We start from the raw sequence: 20,447 nt of genomic DNA, 5'->3' as shown, positions 1-20,447 counted from the left end.
CCAGTGCTAAAGGAGCAGCTGTCACACACCAGTGCCGAGAGAGCAGCTGTTACACACCAGTGCTGAGAGAGCAGCTGTTACACACCAGTGCCAAGGGAGCAGCTGTCACACACCAGTGCTAAAGGAGCAGCTGTCACACACCAGTGCCGAGAGAGCAGCTGTTACACACAAGTGCCGAGGGAGCAGCTGTTACACACCAGTGCCGAGGGAGCAGCTGTTACACACCAGTGCCGAGGGAGCAGCTGTTACACACCAGTGCCGAGGGAGCAGCTGTTACACACCAGTGCCGAGGGAGCAGCTGTTACACACCAGTGCCGAGGGAGCAGCTGTTACACACCAGTGCCGAGGGAGCAGCTGTTACACACCAGTGCCGAGGGAGCAGCTGTTACACACCAGTGCCGAGGGAGCAGCTGTTACACACCAGTGCTGAGGGAGCAGCTGTTACACACCAGTGCTGAGGGAGCAGCTGTTACACACCAGTGCTGAGGGAGCAGCTGTTACACACCAGTGCTGAGGGAGCAGCTGTTACACACCAGTGCTGAGGGAGCAGCTGTTACACACCAGTGCTGAGGGAGCAGCTGTTACACACCAGTGCTGAGGGAGCAGCTGTTACACACCAGTGCTGAGGGAGCAGCTGTTATACACCAGTGCTGAGAGAGCAGCTGTTACACACCAGTGCTGAGGGAGCAGCTGTCACACACCAGTGCTGAGGGAGCAGCTGTTACACACCAGTGCTGAGAGAGCAGCTGTTACACACCAGTGCCGAGGGAGCAGCTGTCACACACCAGTGCTAAAGGAGCAGCTGTCACACACCAGTGCCGAGAGAGCAGCTGTCACACACAAGTGCTGAGGGAGCAGCTGTTACACACCAGTGCTGAGGGAGCAGCTGTTACACACCAGTGCCGAGAGAGCAGCTGTTACACACCAGTGCCGAGGGAGCAGCTGTTACACACCAGTGCTGAGGGAGCAGCTGTTACACACCAGTGCTGAGGGAGCAGCTGTTACACACCAGTGCTGAGGGAGCAGCTGTTACACACCAGTGCTGAGGGAGCAGCTGTTACACACCAGTGCTGAGGGAGCAGCTGTTACACACCAGTGCTGAGGGAGCAGCTGTTACACACCAGTGCTGAGGGAGCAGCTGTTACACACCAGTGCTGAGGGAGCAGCTGTTACACACCAGTGCTGAGGGAGCAGCTGTTACACACCAGTGCTGAGGGAGCAGCTGTTACACACCAGTGCTGAGGGAGCAGCTGTTACACACCAGTGCTGAGGGAGCAGCTGTTACACACCAGTGCTGAGGGAGCAGCTGTTATACACCAGTGCTGAGAGAGCAGCTGTTACACACCAGTGCTGAGGGAGCAGCTGTTACACACCAGTGCTGAGAGAGCAGCTGTTACACACCAGTGCTGAGAGAGCAGCTGTTACACACCAGTGCTGAGAGAGCAGCTGTTACACACCAGTGCCGAGAGAGCAGCTGTTACACACCAGTGCCAAGGGAGCAGCTGTCACACACCAGTGCTAAAGGAGCAGCTGTCACACACCAGTGCCGAGAGAGCAGCTGTTACACACAAGTGCTGAGGGAGCAGCTGTTACACACCAGTGCCGAGGGAGCAGCTGTTACACACCAGTGCCGAGGGAGCAGCTGTTACAACACTCCACATGAGTTTCTGCTGCAGTAAGAGGTGTTGAAAATCGGTCAGTTTCTACTAGGAAGGTGAAGCTGAATTAGAGACAATGGAAGAGGAAAATCAGGATAGGCCTGTGATGGTTAATCTTGACTGTCAACCCGATTAGGCGAGAAATCAACTAAGAGACATGCTTTCTGTGGGGACAGTTACTAGAAGGATTAACTAAAGAGCAGAAGACTTTCCTTGAGAGTGGGTGGCATCTCCCACCAAAGCACAGTAATAAAGGACTGAGGAGAAAGCAGAGCATTGACAAGTGTTGCTTAGGGAGCCATCTGTTGCCACCAAATTGCAGCTTCTTTGAATTCCAACGTGGAATGAAGACCAATGGATCTCCAGGAACCTTGCAGGTCATCAGGTCGGAACTTCTGAGGCATCCATCTCCATTGAATGAGTAACTATGGGGTCCTCAGCTCCTACTGTATGCAAATGAGTACTGTTAAGGTGACTTTTTCCTCCAGTACCCAGGGGACAGGGAGGGCTGTGGCACCTGCTGTTCATAATCCTGTGATTGGATTATATACTGGGTTTTTCTGACCTCCTGTGAACTGAGTCTGCAATTGAGTCTCCAGAAGGGTCTTGTTGATGTTCTGCCTCGAGCTTTCTAAATCCACAGCTCAGGACAATGTGTCATCAGCATTGTGAAACCCAGCCACTGACTGTCAACTGGATTTGTGAGCTTGACCCTCAATGCTGCATCTAAAGGAAGTGACTACCTCTACTGATTTGTGATGTAAATATACAATGAGACAATCTCTTGTTTTACCTCTAAATAGAAGGTTTCCAAAGATTTGCATGAAACTAAACATGTTGGGGAGACTTCTGACAATCTTTTCGAATCCCCTGGGACTTCTGTGCTTAGCAATGTGCTCCTTCCCACCCCTGCTGTGATGTAACCATCTCCCAGCTTCTGTCTTTTGTACCAACAGCCAGCAACTAGTACAGGTCCACCATCCTCTTCACCTTCATATGGGACAAAGCCTGTGACTTAAGTTAGAGCCCATTTCTCCTTATGGTGGAAAAGGCCATCTCGATCAGGACACTCGCCCTAGCTTCCTCCCTGTTTCTCTCCTGAATTTGAAGAGGCACGTGAGCGCTTGGCCCATGGCAGATTGCTGAGAGACATTTTAGAAAACATTAAAAACTCAGTGTTGTTTCATTCAGCACTTCCTAGAGCCAATAAGAAGTACCGGAAAGGATGTGTGGATACTTTTCTCTTTTGTACCTGTTCTTCCCTTACTCCAGGAAGATGTGTGTTAGTTTTCCATGACCTGAAGGGACTGGTAAGAAATCAAGGCAGATGTTTCTAAAAAGGGAGAACCATTCTATTGTTTGAGGCCCTTGGGGAGGGCATCATATATAGCCAGGAGTACCCAGTGAACAAACAGCTTACTTATCTCTCTAGGAAGTAGAAAAGAAGCCAGTACCAGAAACCTACCCACCATTTTCCCTCCTGACCTAAGGGTCTCCCTAGGCTGACCGGCTAAATATTTCCTCCCTTCCAAATGGCACCTTTAACATGGATGGACTTTTGGGACTTTTGAGGCCTGATCTAGAGCTCAGAAACTAACAGAGTTGCCTGTATCCTGCTGCTCATAAACTTGGTGTCGGGCTCAGAACACAGTAGGATGACACTGGACAGCTGAGTCCATGAAGCCTACCTGTGAGTCAACGTTAAAGAGCCTATCTTTTAAAAATCATTTTAGGGTTGACTTTTTTTATTTATCCTATACAAGTAAACACAATGTCTCTTTAGCTTCTGTACAGCCTCACATTATGAAGTCCTTGTTTCAAACGATTGTTTTGCAACTTGAATAATGAAGTCACCTGTCACAGCTTGACATGCTTCCTGTGTGTGGGAACTTGAGCTGTTTCCCTCATAACAAGAGTTCTGTAACTCTTCCTAACACAGAGAAACAAGGCACCCATCAAATGTGATTTGTATTTGTTTGTATGTTCAAGACTATTCTGCTGATGTTCATAACTCTTCAAATGGGACAGGAATGACTCTACCTCCGTCATTTCTTTTGTTTGTTTCAGACGTGATTGAATAATCACCCAGGATTAAGTGAATCGAGTGGAAATACTCAGGAGGGGAAAGGCCAGGTTCTGTCATCTACAGTCCCATTATGTTTTATCCCAAGAGCAAAGGCATTTTGTGAGACTGAAGCAGATAGACTTCCAAAGAAAGCCAGGCACAATCAAAGGCTTTTTGTGTTCTCTTTCTCCAGCGAGCCGAGTCCACTTGAGCTAGGCATATTTATGCATCACCTTGTCAGGATTCCTTTGTTCTCCAGAAATCAAATGCCACCAAAATATGTTTCTGAAGAAACCCAGCCAGAAGGAAAGACAAATAGTTCTGCTTTTTTCTAGAGGCTTAAGGTTTATTACCAGAACATTCTTATCAAGTGTTCTCTGTGACACTCTGAGCAGTGTGGATCTGAGGGAATTAGCTCATTGCCAAAAGGCTTAAAAATAATTACAATGAATTAACCTATTATATTAATTACAATTAATTTTCAGTTGAATGTAAGAATTCCATCTCTAGGGGATTCCTCAGCACTGACATTTATGAAGTGGCTCTGCATATCACAGGTAATTAATTTCCAACAATCTGCTATCAAAATTGTTTCCTTTGGGGATGACCAATTTGCAAGGAGAAAAAGAAGTAAGAGTGAATGAAGTTTGGGAAATGGCACCAGAAGAGACAAAAGTGCCCAAGCAGGAAGCCTAAGCTCTGGTTGTTAATGACTGTTCAGGCCCAAAATTGTACCTGTCAATGATAGATGGACATACAACTAGGTATATACCTTAGTAATGCCATGAGAAGATGTTTCCAATATGTATACAAATAAATGTAAGTTATTTAGTGTAAATACTAGTTGACTGGAACCATGCAGAAACAAAATTACAGAGCACATTTCTGGGGTCTCATAATCTAGTCTATTAGCTCAGTACTGGTGCCAAATCTTCTACAACTTCTCATTGGCATCTACTGGCCCTATGTGAGTAGTAGACACTTAAAATGTGACCAGTACAACTGAGAAACTGATCGTTTGATAACTGAAATTAAATATTGTTTACAGTACTAAATTGCCTCCAAAGACATCAATCACTTCAGCCTCTGCCTAAATCCTTCTGATGAAAGGGAACTCACTTCCTTACTACTCAACATTCTTTAATGATCAACAGCCATATTAGGTGTGTGTGTGTGTGTGTGTGTGTGTGTGTGTGTGTGTGTGTGTTAGAAAGGTGATCATGAGAGAAAATTAACTGACCTTAAGGGATGGGGAAAAAGACATGAATGAAATATATCTGAAATGAAAGCAGAAGTGAGGACCATTTATGGGAAAGAGGGAACCAGATAGAGACAGGGGAACATACATTAGGGGAAACAGTGGGAAAGGGAGAGGGGGAGGGGATAATTAGAGTAGAGTATGGTACATGGGCATATATCAACAAAACACATTTTCGGTGATATTAAAATTATTAGAGGGAGAAAGGGGGCATGGGAGTACGTGAATGAATGAATCTTACTTGATGGTCAGCTATTATTTACACACTGGGGCTTATTCCTTCCCTTGGCCCCCGACCACACAGAATGACTTGGCCCATAGTCAGCCTTTATACTTCTAGTACTTTAGAAGCTTCCAAAGAAAAATGCTATAGGATGGCAGAATTATAGTCCTGACGGGCTGAGCTCAAGCTTCAATGTCAGCCTGCACCTTAATGCTTCTTCTACAGGCTGAACAGGATTTGTTCTTAAATAATGAGGAAAGGACTTAAGTAGGCTCTGGTGTGGCCACGTAGCTTAACAAACCGTGGCCCAGTGGTTGGGAAACCCCATGCAGGTATGTTCACTGGATGCAGTTGTCTCTGTAAAATGAGGATACCATAGCTGCCTTGCTTGCTGTAAGAACTGAGGTAGATACAGAAAGTGCTTAATACCCTGTGTGGCAAACAAATGTCCTTATAGGTGCCACTATGTCATTTATTTATTCCATTCACCATCCTAACTCATCTCAAAACTGGATCTCTCTGTTCAAACAATACCAACAGGTAACAATGAATCTGCTGTCAGACTAGCAGTTGTTCAAGAGAGTCAATGTAACCCTTGTTCTTGACTTTCTACTGTTCCTATTTCCTCTATTAAATTCGTCTGAACAGCCAGCACCTTTTAAAAGGCTATGTTTTGCTATGCATCTGTTCATCCATTCCTCAGCTTTTCAGCCAGTCATTACCTTGTACCTAAGGCTACGCTGGGGCTAAGAGATAAGAGGTATGTAATCTGACACAGTTCCCTACCCTTGCCAAACTTTTGCTGTAATGTAATTAAAGCATCAAATGAACACCTTGGATCTTTTCTTGTATGGGGCAGTCTTTGTTTCTGAGCGTTATTTATATTGGAAATCAAACTTGCTAAAGCTCCACTGCTGTTTGCTGACACGGAGCATTAGTTGTGTTTCATTAACTCAGCAGCCTATAAGCTGCCCCCTCCCCCCTGCACTGCCATTTGTAGAAAACATTTATTTTCTAGCACTAATAATGATGATATATCTCTGATCAAGAACCGAATCATCTACAAAAAAATTAAACAAAAATAGCCTATACCCAATGAACAATATGCTACCATCAGTGACTATTCAAATAAACATTATTCCATTCTATCAACTGTAAACCAGAATGTGGGGTCTGGACTTAGATCTGGACTCAGCTTGAACTTTTATCTTCGTTCTTAGAAAATGTCTGACAATTGTGAAAACTGTTTTGAGTATCTCTTAAGACTAGTATTCTCTATATGATATGGACAGTCAAGAAACCTGATATTTGTGTTCTTGTGTTATGAGTTCATGTGCCACAGAATACCTGTGGAGGTCAGAATACAACTTTATGGAGCAGGCTCTCCAGTTCCTGCAAGGGAGCTCGGAGATGAAACTTAGATATCCAGATTTTGCTGTGAGCACCTCAACCTTGAGCTGCCCCACCTGCCAGACACCCGGCTTATAAACCTGTTGCAAACCTCAGAGGAAGAACAAGAATATCAACCCACCAGACACCACAGAACTCCCAGGGTCTAAAGCAACATCTAAAGAGTACACATGGGGGGACCCACAGCTCCAGTCGCAAATGTTGTAGAGGATGACCTTGTCTGACATCAATGGAAGGAGGGGCCCTTGGTCCTATCAAGGCTCGATGCCCCCATGTAGGGGAATGCCACGGTGGGGAGGTGGCAGGGAGTGGGTGGGTGGGAGAACACTCTCATAGAAGCTGGGGGAGAAAGGATGGGATAGAAGGTTTCCAGAGGAAAAACTGGAAAAGAGGATAACATCTGAAATGTAAATAAATAAACTTTCCAGTATAAGAAAAATTTCTCCTGAAAAAATAAACCTATTGCAAGGGGCAACATCAATTCAGATTATATCATTAAGTGTGAACTGCTATTTCAATTCATCATTAGGTTTACATTAACGTTTCCTGTGAGCCACTGTAAAGATTCCTAACACGTACCCTTATTTTTCTCTCCCTCGTTTAGCGTTTTGCTTTCTTCCTCTGACTGTTTATCAGTTTTTCTTTTCTGACAGTGTAGTGCCATGACAAAGAAAAATATCAGAAACTTTAGGTCAAACAAGTCCAAGTTTAAATCTTACCTCTGCTCACCTTTGGTTAAATACATGAACTCTCATGGTTTCAGGACTTTGCTCTGTACATGGGGGCAATGACACTAATCCTAAAGGATTATTACTGTGTGGCCAGAGGAAACCTTCATACAACTGCCTGAGTTGTTTACAGTTACAGTTTTTGTTCAGAAAGCAGCAGCAGCTGTTATGATTGCTAAGGGCAATACCCGTGTTTATAAACAGTGGGGTCTTAGCCTTAGACCCTGTCCAAGGTCAAAGAGAATCTAATCAAAGTGAGCACACTTTCTGAAGATTAATGTCACCCTGGACACTCTGGACAAAATAGGTAGACTTCACTCTTTTAGAAGAGATTAAAAAATATATGAGAAACCAAATCTGGTTAACAAATGTATTCCAGAGCATTCTAGTGATGTCAACATCTTTGATGTGCATCCTATTTTATGAAAGCCTATGACACTATCTACTGCTATCCTGCACAGAGGTGGAGAGGCGGGGTTCAGAAAGATGTTTCAAACACATGTTTCAAACACAGCATGGAGCGGTGGGATTTTCCCTACATTGCTACATCTGTAAATATACTTCCTCCAGAGTTACTCACAAATGGGTACAGTTCAAAGTATGTCTCATAATCTGAGTTAAATGTCACCATGAGGCATTATCTCAAATACAGGACACAGAGCTGAAAGTTGTTGGATTCTTTATTACATAAATGGGAAAGAATTAATGCAGAATTTGTTAATGCAGCATCTTCCTGCAGCCCTTGGGCCTGGCCACAGAGTTGCAAAGATTCTAAGGACGAGTAGGATTCCTTCCTCCATGGCTTTACACACCCTCCCACACTGGCTCACAGCACTGTGACCACACACATTCTACCTCCTCTGTTCAAGTGCAGTGTTTTCTTTCCCTTCAAGTATTCTCAGAGCTTAATTAAAGCAGCCAGAACCTAGTAATTACTTCCCCTGTCCATCTTTCCAGCTCTGTATTGTCTTCCCTTGAATTGATTTCTGACTACAGCCCCTGCCTGAGCTAGTTTAGGAAGTGTGGGGAGGGAATAGCTACAAAGATCCTAGAATCCTGGGTATTCCCCTCCCCCTTCCTTTCATGTAATAAAAATGGAATGGCTGCAAAAGATCTGAGGCTGATTTATACTGCACACGAATGTTTGGGCAATTTTCAAATGCCTACTTCTAAAACTTGAAGGCTGTCATTTCGATGGAAAGAGCTTGCTTTCAGGCCCTCCATCTCTCCCACACTCAAGTCAGCTTCAATCGCCCCAGCACTGATAAATCCCTTAGTGAATTTTCTCTGCCAAACATTACCTACCACCCAAACTCATGTGTTCTACGGAGCAGCTCTCTCTACCGATGCGGCCTCCTGGGTCAAACAGAACCAAGACACTCTTCTCTCTAATCCTGCTCACTCTCACGTGGGGCTCACGCTTTACTTCCAGTCACACACACTTCCCTAGTGTGCGACCCCCTTTTCTGTATGCTCTTACACGACAGCTTGGTGTATTCTCCCAAGACAGATCTTCTTCCGTTCACTAGAGACGTCATGCCTTGGCTCCCTTTTAATCGTTCTGGGTTTTTTCACTCTAGAATCACATCAAACTTACACATCACAGAAGGGGGAAAAGTTACTATAAGTCTTTGGGTGCTATGCTATTTTATTTTAAAAATATGAACGGTGTCCTAGAACAACGTTTGGGGAACAAATATGCAGATAAAGACTGTATAACAAATTAGTAAACAGCAGCCAAGTGTTCATTAATCTACGCCTGTTCGTTAGGGTCAGCCTCAAAAACACTAAGCCCCGTGTTTCTGTGACCCAAAGGGAAGGACAGGGCAAGGCAGCGCTAACATCCTTCAATAATAAAATGAGAATAAATCAGGTACTAACCAATTGAAATCTTAAAAGAAAATTTAAAAATCCAAATATTTGGGGAGTTGATTCTTATTAGTCAGTTTTCATTCATGCCAAATTTCACTAAATTCTGTTCTATATGTGAAATCATCTAAATTCCCTAGACAATTTGACTACCTCCAATCTATATGTTGCTTCTCGGGATGTGCAAATGAGCAATCTTTCCATTGGGAAATGCTAAACCATTCCATTTATACATGTATTTCATATCTCATTCATCTGGAAGGGCTGGGAGCAAATCCAATTTTCTACCTTGCGATTAAGGATTCAGAGTCTACCATGTGTTTGACAAGCAGAACACAGAAATTTCAAGGCAGGGGAGCCCCAAACTGTAAATCTGAGCCCCATTTCTGACAATCTACTCAGCTGATAACCTGACTCTGAATAAGCTGACTGGGCCAGAACCCCGGTAGTTGAGGCTACACCGTCAGCCCTTAAAATTTACCACTGATCTCACTACCAGCCTGAAGGTCATGCTGTCAAGGGAAGAATGCCAATGATGTTATTTCTGAGAAAGGACAGACAAATTTTGCTAAAAATACCTGTGTCTGCTCAGCAAGCTCTGCACCATACAGCCCTTCCCTTCCCTGCCTGCCCCTGTCTACTGCACTGACCTCACAACATTTTGGTGTTGTAGTAAAACGAAGCTTTTTCTCTGGACCATCTGAAAGGAGGCCTAACAGAGAACCCAGGCAGGGACTAAACTTCTCTAAAGACTTCCTCTGGTCTGCCAAGCCATCTTCATGTTGAGAATCTACTTTTTTGGGGAAAAGGCGATATAGCTTTGCCATTTTTTTTAATCATTTCCACCACTTACAATTAGCTCCATCTCTGCTCCGAGAAAATAAATGCATCCCAAAGATGCTCATTAAATAAGCAAGTGTTCTAGGGCAGGATGGGAGAGGACCGCACATGGCTATGCGTAGTGTGAAGGCAGCATCCCAGAAGCAATGTCTGAGGCAATAATGGCTTCACTGAATAGGAGGGACAGCTAGAAATAAGAAATAAAAAAGAAGCAGCAGAAACAACTGTCAGCAACCCTCATAGGTTTGCTACTCTGAAGAACGGGATTCAGGTCTCCTTCCCTACCACATGCCCTGGCCCAGGCAGGCTTTGTCACATGTGCTTTGGTTCTCAAGGGCTACAGGAACTCTGAGCTCAGAGGTCTGCTGTGTCTAACTCTCCTCTCCGATGCTCCAGGCCTCATGTTGCTTGTCTGTCATAATTACCAGCACCCCCTTGGGAAGATACTATTATTGGAAGTAATTTCACATTCTGACACCACAGGAAGCTGAGCTCAAGTTCTAGCTACTTCAGATCTCTACAAAGAGCCCTGTGCAATGGAAACTTTCAGTTTGCTAGAAATAAATGTATGAAGAAAAAAATATATATGTATTTGAAAATATTCACTCCGTGCTTTTCCAGAAATCCTACAATGTAGTAGGAAAGAAGACTGAGGAGTCAAAAAAACAACTTTTCAAGTCAGTGTGAAAGCCATAGTTTTAAATCTGGCTTTAAAAAGTTTTTTAAAAAAAAAGAAAGAAAGAAAATCAAGTTTTATTTTTTCAAATCAGAAAAAGAAATGCATGTCTTTTAGTTTACTTAGAAGACAATAAGAAATCAAAGACAAATACAATTGGGCAGGGAAGATAATTCATTAGTGTTGGAGCTTGCTGCTAAGCTTGATTATCAAAGTTCAATCCCCGTGACCCACACATGGCACGAACCAATTTGGAATCATAATTTCCATATGCATGTGGTGTTGTGGTATATATGTGCATATACCAACACATCCAAACACACACACACACACACACACACACACACACACACACACACACTTTTTGTTTTTAAGTAGAGACAGCCAAGAACTAAAACACTATCCTTGTGAGGACCCTATTTTCTGTCCAAGGAAATTCAAGTGTGAGCTTTTCCGTGAAACCGAAGTCTGCAGACAATGGAAGGCTCAAGCCTTTGCAGAACCCCAGAGCAAGGGACCAAGGAACAGTAGCATGCAAACACAGCAACTTAATTTTTTCTCAGATCATGAAGATCAAAAGAATCTTTTTATTCTATTGGGGAGACTCCCCATCCTTCTCCCTCCTTTCTGCAGGAACCAAACAAATTCCTCAGTCTCTCATGTCATTAACACAACTGAAATGGGGTGTCCCCCTGTGCCAACTCTCTAATCAGTTTCAAAGTATGTTTTGTTGGTTCTCATTGACGCCACTCAAAGGAACTGGTCACTCGTGGTCTCAAAAGTTTTACAACAAATTGTATGATTAAACTCCTTAAACATGTCTGTCCATTACTAATCCTCTTCTGCCAACATCCCTTTCACAGAGAAATTGCAGGGCTGCATGGTGCCTGATTTATATTTCATTTTGAGAACAGGAAGTAAAGGGATTAAAGTTAAGGATTAAAACACTTACTCTCCACTGCTTTTTTCCCCCTTGTCCCAAATGGCTTCTTGGTTGTCATGGTTACTGTTCACTGGTCCTTAGCCCTGAATGCATGCCTCTTTGCATTAATAAAATATTTTAAATGAGACCTCATGAAAAACAATAGAGAAAGTATTTCTAAGTTCAATAGCCCTTGAAAGAATTTTCTTCTAAAAAATCTATTTTTTTTCATTGTTCTTTTATTGGTAAGTTTAAAGGGGAAACTCAAATTAAAAGACAGCAGAGGGACAATCTAAAGAGGAACAATGCATACTCAAAATTAGTCATCAGGGGCACAGAGTTATACTCTGTAATAAGTTGGTGCTTCACTTATAAACCAGTGTTTGAAGGAAGATTAAGTGTCCCTGGGAATTTCTCAAATGTTGCAACTCCATGTAAACAGCAAAGCTGCACGTAAATGCAATGTTGCCATTCCAAATTGCACAGGCCAGGCAGGAAATGAGAGGCTGAGGTTTTCACTGCCACAGTTAATTTAATCAAACCAACCTAAATATCCAAGTCTCAGTACTTCATAGTGTCAGCAGCATACGGGAGTGTAGCCAAAAGGTAGTACCAATGAAAGCATGCTGTCAGGGCAGGAGATGCCTTTCTGAGCAGGGTATGTGGCTTAAGCCTAGCACAGAATCCAGAAGAAAGTATGGAACTGCCAAAGCAAGAGAACATAAGCTATCTGAGCAGTTCTTTTACAAACACTCCACTGACATTCCGTTTAGAATGTGACGCCTGCATTCCTTTAAAAAGGCCAAAGAAAACTGAGGGCTTGAAACGCGATACAAGTCCTATTAATGTCTATTTGGTTTTCTTTTTAATGTGTATGAGTGTTTGCCTGCATGCGTGTGTGCATGTGTGTCTGATGCCAATGGAGGCCAGCAGATGGCACTAAATCCCGAAGAACAAGAGTTACAGATGTTTAAGAGCTCTCACGTGGGTGCTGGGAACTAAACCCAGCTCTTCTCCAAAAGAAGGTGCTGTACCTAGAAGGTAACCCCTGCTAGGAAGGGGTTAGTGTATGTCTGTCCCTGTATATTCGTAAGAGGGACCCACTAAAAAGGCACTTCTTCAAGGGTATTTCAGTTTTTTATGCTCTTGTGAGTAGACAGTTGTGGAGATCCAGGAGACTGTCTCTGTCTTAATCCAAAGGAACAAGTGTATAGATAGGGATACATCACTTGGTAAAATGGAAGGACCCAGAACCTTCCATATAGACCCCCAGAAATTATATTTGTCTTTGTTTTTTATTAAGGCCGAGTATGATGGTACACACGTGTAATCTCAATCTTGGGGAGTGGGAGACAACATTCTAGGCTACTTGGAAAATGGCAGAATAATGAGGCACCATACCTAAAAAACAAGGAAGATAGCACCTGAGGAACAACACCCATGGTTATCCGACACTCAACACTTTTGGAAGTAGAGCATGACTAGGGAGTCCCAGGGCGTTCCACAATGAGATTATAGATGTATTGTAGATTACAGTGATACTTAGTTCTGGGGAAGGTGCTTACAAATCATAGGGTTGTCACACTATTTATAAAAACAAGCCAGGTTGGAGTATGTGGGAGTTATCATTATGCCACAAAATTGTTGGCAAGTGACAAACTGTCTGTATTGAGAAACCAAACTAGCCATTTGGTGAAAGTCAAAGGAACACTATGTACTGAGATCAGAAGAGTGACCCAGTGAAGCCATGAAACTTCTTTGAAGTTCAGGTCTACCGTCTGCACAACAGAGTGGAAAGGAAACAAGGAAGCCCATCTGGATACCCCTGATGGTCCAGCCACCAAGAAAGGCCCTAAGGACTCCTAGGGAAGTACGGCATGTGCAAGGCTTCGCCACGGTCCCCAACGGAAGGCTGCCACATCTTCATACTAACCTTGTAAGATCGCTGTGGAATCTGAGAACTCAGCAGACATGAAGGTGCCCAGTGAGTTGGGAGATGCAGTGCTTGGTGACCACAATTCTCCTTTACTTTCAAAGCACTATACCATAAGGGAAGTGGGAAAATGGATACGTGTGCCATTACTGACGATTTCAACCAGAGCTCCCCCTTGTTTCCAGTAATGGTTCCAAGTTTGTGTTTGTTATGTTTAGCCTTCTGATCACCTCCAAGCTGTATGGTCTGTGTGGAAAAAGATGGTACCTAGGGTAGAGATGGAAAACGGGACAACCCTAGGGATAACTAGATCCCTAGCCTATTTATGCCAGGATACATTAACAATATAAAATCATGTTTTGCAAAACAAATGCAGTAGATTCCTATGACTGAGGTGAAATATGATCTCTGTATTCACTTTTGCACAGATGAGTGGCTATGAAGGAGCTCTTTGTACTACCATCACAAAACTCACACTACTAAATGGCAGACAGCAACCCTTGCATATTGGAACAGACCCGCCACTGGGAGACAGCTCTTGACTGTCACTCCTCAGCACATCCCTATTCTGTTAGGGCCTACTAAAGACCTTAGCAGTGTAGACAGAGCTGTCTACTCATGGTGGTGATCTATATTTTTTTAATCATTAAAAATTAGTCTTCCAAAGGAGAAGCCCTGTAGGCTTGTGTAGTATGTCCCACAAATCTGAAAAGAAATCGGTGGCAGTGTGCTATGCAGAGTGAAGGCGCATGCCACTCTTTCAAGATGAATATGGCGGTCAATTCTCGCCTACGATGAACATATCCAAGTGATGAGAGTCAATGTTTTATTAGATCCCTAAAATAAGGTAGTCTTTGTATTTAACAAAGGTGCCAAGGAGGAAGGAGGAAACACTCCTCCTCTTCTCCAGAGTTTAAGATGTTTACTAAGTCCAGAAGGTTCAGGGTCTCCTTTGTTCACACAATAGCTCAGGCCGAGGAGATAGGTTCTTACAGTGAGTGTAAAGATCAGTGAATGGAAAGGATATCCCTAGGGTCAGAGATGGGATTCAGACTCAGTCAAAAGGACTTTCTTGTTCTTTTATGAGAACTGAGTCAAGGTGGTGACAGCCAGAGGGGGAAGGCTTAGTCAAAGCAGTTAGAGCTTAGTCAACATGGAGGGAGGCCTCTGTAAGTTTGATGTCAAATCTGAAATCTCCAAAGAGGCAAAATGGGAAACCATCACTCTGTAAAATACAACTGTAGAAAAATATCTATAAGTAAATATTGTACGATGAATCAAGTTTCAAAAATGGCAAGCTACTAAAAACATCTGTAATCCATGTAATGACGTAGTTAATAGCCATTGGCTACTTTAGATCAATACACAACTCTCCATAGAAAGTTAGAAAAGATCAATGTCAATCCATGAAAAGGAAACACAAATGGCTAATAACATGGACAAAAGGTTGAATTTCAGAAACCCAGGGGGTATTACTTGCATAATAATGTCTAGTCGTACCCATGTAATTCTATCTCTTTCCACATATTTGTGAAGGATAAGAAAAATTTGGTTTCATGTAGTTCTACCATTAGTACATTTTTACATCTTTCTGTATAGTCATGCCAATAATGTTGGGAATTTTATTCAGAATATACTAAGATTTCTATATAATCACATGTAATATATAATTGTTCATAACAGTAAAATATTAAAACCTAAATGTCTAAAAGTGGAAGAATTTAAGGCAAATATTAAATCTTAAAATTCTAAAATGCAGCCAGTGAGAGCCTCACTACCAGGGTGGAAGACATGGCTCACAGCAGGCCTAAGAACATTCGTTGCTCTTCCAGAGGATCTGAGTTCAGATCCTAGAACCTGCATGATAACTCACAACCGTAATTTCAGTTGAAGGAGACTTGATGCTCTCTTCTGACTTCTACAGGCACCAGACGTGTGTGTGGTACACCTGCAGAAATGCAGGTAAAATAAGCACACATGTAAATAAAAAGAAATAAATCCTTAGGGAGATACTGACATAGTACTATAATTCTTATGAATTAATTAATGAAATAAATAGCACTTATACATATATATGTTTGTTTTTTGTTTTTGAATTGGGTTTCTGTATTTAGCTCTCTGTAGAACTGGATGCCCTCAAAATTATAGATCTTTACCTATCTTTGCTTCTAATTGCTAAGATTAAAGGTCTATACCACCATATCCAGAAGATAGATAGACAGGCAGACAAATAGACAGGTGATAGACAGACAGACAGACAGACAGACAGATAGATAGGAAACATACATGGACAAATATACAATAGTACTAGGTCAATATGATTCATTTATTCCAATACATATTTTAACATATCTGAAACCAAGGTATGTTATTCCCAATGGTATCTTCCTTTCAATGAAAGTGTATGTATTTACAAATATGTATAACTTACAGAATTTTAAAATAAGGATGTATTGGACTCTGAGCATGATAAATTATGTTTCTTTCCTTCCTTTTTCCCAGTGCTTAGGATTGAAGGCAAGGTTGTATATATTTTAGGCACATTCTGTTCTGGTCATGATAAAGCACATAGAAACTGTGATACTATGCAGCATATTAAGTTTTCAAAGAAGTGCATGTTAAAGAAGCAAAATTCCCAAGGGAAGGGTAGGAAAAAGAACAAAAAAGACCAGGAGAAGAAGGAAGAAAGCAAAAGAATTGGCTGGAGTAATGGGGGGAATCTAGGACCTAAATCTACAGACTCAGCTGTGTTAAGTACATGTAGATGTGATTGTGAAAGTATACGCTTTGAGAAAGCACACATAAAGCTAGGAGGTGGATAGAGATATAGCCATACCCAAATTTCAGTAAAATAAAAAGTTCAAGCTAGGATAGACAACCAGAGAGTCTCAGCCTCATACTTGTAAAGACTAAAGAACCACAGGTTATTGAGCCCTAAGGGAGGAAGTAATCAGAACCTAGGATGCAGTCACAGAAAACACCTGGAGCATCACTTTCTACTTACATGCTGCTGAATGAAAACCACACATACAATCTCAGTAAGACACTTAGCAGCCTCTCACGACAGCATTTGGAAGATAAAGAAAGCTAGAGTCGATGGTAGCACAGTTGGGTGTAGACACAGTCGGATGAACCACACAGCACCAAAAGAAGTTTGATTAATGGAAATATGCCAGCCTATTGAACTGCCCTTTGCCTTTCACCCCAAAATCATACACTCATTCCCACGTTAGCACCATGATTATCTCCCTAAATGTATATCTGACCACAGTCTAGTCTTATGATCTTAGCGAGCAGAACAAGACCCTTCAACATAATTTCCCTAGCAAACCTTCCCACCCTCAATGCTTGCCTCAGTAACTTTCATGTGCCTATTGATGACTGTTTTCTCCAGTGCCAGGAAAATGGAGCCAAAAGACTTCCATGTGATCTCTTTGCCAAATAACCTAGAATGGATGGGATCACTAAAGAGTTGGAACAGGGAATATAAAAGCTGCATTTCTATGTGCACCAGCAAGGTCATGATCAAAACAAAACAGCTCCCTTGAAAACAGAACTGAGCACAGAATGGGTACTTAGGCTTTCAGCTCTCTGGTATAAGGAATGTGTGGTCAGGCTAAACCTGCTAACAGTCCAACAAAGATTTCTCCTGGATGTCAGAAAGCTTCAGATTACTTGAAGAGGATTTCTGAATATCTTTTGTAGGGTTGTGTGTGTGTGTGTGTGTGTGTGTGTGTGTGTGTGTGTGTGTGTGTGTGTGTTGTGTGTGTCTGCCACGTGTCTGCTTGCGTGTCTATGTATTAATGTGTAGAGACCAGAGATCAACTGTGGGCATCCGATTTGCCTCCACCTTTCTTTGTGAAACAGGATCTCACTGGTTCTAGAACACACCATTTCAGCTTGACAGTTCACTTATCTCTGTGTTCCCAACACTGGGTAACTGGCATGGCTGTGATGCTTGGCATTTTTCTGCATGTTTGCTGATCTGAATTCTGGTCCAAGTGCTCATACAGTGAACGCTTTACTCACCGAGCCATTTTCCCAGCCCATTTTGGGGTTTTCTGAATTTGATTCCCTTCATAAGCTGCAGGGTAGAGGTGATACTCAAGGAGTTTGAAATGTGCTGAACTATACTTCTACCAATGGCTGCTCTGCTGTTACAGGCGGGCCCTGCAGTTTGGATCCAGGAAGTCCCCATCCTCAAAAGCCGTGTAGACAAAAGAGCTTTCTACTCTGGTTAAAAGAATAAATAGCCTCAGAGAGGCAGCTACTATCTGTAATCCTTCAACAGCTAACCCAAGCTACTCAACCAACAGGGGAAACAGTGAACATTTCAAACATCGCATGACACCTTGCCAGCATTTGCAAAGAGAACTCTGAATTGCCAATTGGGAGAAAATTCTTTCGCCAAAACATTTAGAGAAATGCCAAGATTGCAAACAGCATGTCAAGACTTAATGGATGGCTTTGCATTAGGCAGCATTAACAGACTCTGGCACATATTCTCCAGGCCTCTTGGCTCACAGAAAAGTAGCATACCATCTCTGCCATCCCTCTTGGCTCCCTGCCCACTTCTAAGCCTTTAGCTTCTCAGAAACGAACTAGAGATTAGACACAGTAATAAAAAGTTCATCCTGAGTCTAAAGGCCAAAGTCATGAAATAAGATAATATATCCATTCATAATGCCTCTGAAATGCAGAAGTGTCAGGGGCAGGGACCCAGCCCTTTCTTAATATCACTATGGCCACTATCACAGCTGAAGTGTCCTAAATCACAGGGTCTGGGTATGACACGATCTTTAAATGGCAGCTGTAGAGGACCACAAGATCAGCTACATGGCTTCAGCAAAACTAAAACTCAATAGCTCAAGAAAAATGTCCTGTTTCCCTTAGAAAACACTTGCTTTTACTTTTTTATACTTATAAAAATTGTTATGAGTGTGGATGTTTTACCCACATCTATGCAGATGCACCTTACATCTTCAGTGCCCACACTGGTGAAAAGAGAACTCTGGACAACCTCACGCTAGAGATACAGAGAGTTGCAAGTCATCATGTAGGTCCCAGGAACCGGAAAAGAAGCCCATGCTCTGACATGCTGACCTATCTCTCCAGCTCCTCACTCTGGCCTCTTCTTCCATTTCTCAAAGCCAGTTTTCTCAAAAAAGAAAGAAAGAAAAAAAAAAAGAATAAGCGAGGCACAGTGCATTGACATGCCCCATACTGAACCATGCTGTCTCCTCACACGGAAGACCTGTGACTCCTCCATGCCTGACCCCTCTGAGGAAAGGACAGCAATAATCACCATTCATGGACTCCCTCGCTTCTCATTATGACAGTGTGAGAAAACCAGTTCTTACAAGCCTCAAGTTCTGGGACACAGAGCAGCTGATCAAAAGTTCTGTCATCAAAGTTGGAGAAAGAGAGATCTGAATCCAGGCCCTGACTCAGTCTGTGTCAAAAAGAATAGCTGATAATCAGAATTGGAAATAAAATGGGTAATAAATACAAAAGTAAGTGAACTGGAAAGTCTGAAAATTTAGAAAAGGTCAACTCAGAGTTTAGCCAGAATCTACAACAGCCACAAGGTAAATCTCTTTAATATGCAAACAAGAGCCTTGTACCTTCTGTCTACACAGAAATAGGGATGGTCTGGTGTCAGGCAGTAGTTCCCAAGCTAAAGACAAGGATTTCTGAAAACAGTCAGGTCAGACTGTGTGGCAGAGATTTCCAAACACAACTGTTAAAAAAAGTCATGAGCCTTACCCTCCCCCTTAGGGGGAGGGGAAGGAGAAAAGTAGATTAGATAGATTATCAATTTTTAATCACATCATAATCTGTTTCCATTAATTATTTTTAAGCAGCTAAAATCACTTTAAGGGAAAAATAAATTAATGAAAGTACCTGAAGCAGATTGTTATTAGCTCACTGAAATTTCAACGACCTCTTGGTATTCTCTCTGAACACCATGTATTGGGTAAGACGTAACCCCTTGGAGAAGAGGAAACTTTGATGGAAATATACATTATGTCAGGTGCCCTGCTCAGTGCTTTACTGCCATTAATTATCTCATTATGACATAGACATTGCATTAACAAACACTATAAAGTTATGACAAAAAACACCGCTTTGTAAGTTTTAACATATCATAAAAAAAACCTGTACAACGGCATACATTCCAACACCGCAATGTAATATATTAGTTAAAAACTCAGCATTGACCCACTTCTTTAAAGCAGAATAATTTTCTATTCTCTCAGCATGATGTTTCTGGGTTAACTAACTTGAGTGTATTTACTCTGAACAGTCAATGCTATAATGAAAGAGAGTAGGACCAGGTACATCTGATAATTCTTTTCTCTTTTCCTAATGAATAATCAATTAGCACCAATGTAAGGGATGCTTAGAAATTCAGGATTCCTCAGTCTCCTGTGGCTAGTCTTATCTTTAAATAAAGAGACCACAGTTAAAATTCATTATAATGGACTTTAGTGATGGTCAGTTTTGTCTTGTCTTGGCTAGCCTATAATCCACCCCAGTCAATAAAACATTTCACAATTTAAATATTGCTGTGAAGACATTATGTGAATGTGATTAGTATCCTTAGTCGGCTGACTCCATTATCTGATAATCACTGTGGGTCTGATGTAATTAACTCTTAAAGATTTAAGAAGTCAAACTTCCCGGATGAGGCTTTATCCTGTAGAGAACAGTTCCTACCCCTGACGAATCAACCAAAAAGAACGGGAACTTTGCTGTTTTCTTAATTTGTCCCTTTTCCCTACGCATCACATTCAGTCCACTACTACTTCCTCGGCTCGCATTTCAATGCGAAATTGCTTCCTTCCAACCCTCTAAAGTACAT

General features: G+C 42.3%; 1 protein-coding gene across 1 annotated transcript in view; it reads right to left on the bottom strand.

The window, feature by feature from the left end:
* The window catches only part of GLIS3 (GLIS family zinc finger 3), a gene marked incomplete at both ends in the record, with an annotated part of 400,740 nt that overhangs the window by 66,160 nt on the left and 314,133 nt on the right, over positions 1-20,447 (bottom strand). The gene's annotated exons all lie outside the window — the stretch shown is intronic.

Source organism: Micromys minutus (assembly GCF_963924665.1).
Source record: "Micromys minutus genome assembly, chromosome: 2".
Lineage (NCBI taxonomy): Eukaryota > Metazoa > Chordata > Mammalia > Rodentia > Muridae > Micromys > Micromys minutus.
Note: the sequence above shows the minus strand (reverse complement) of the source record. Positions and strands in the feature narration are given on the sequence as shown.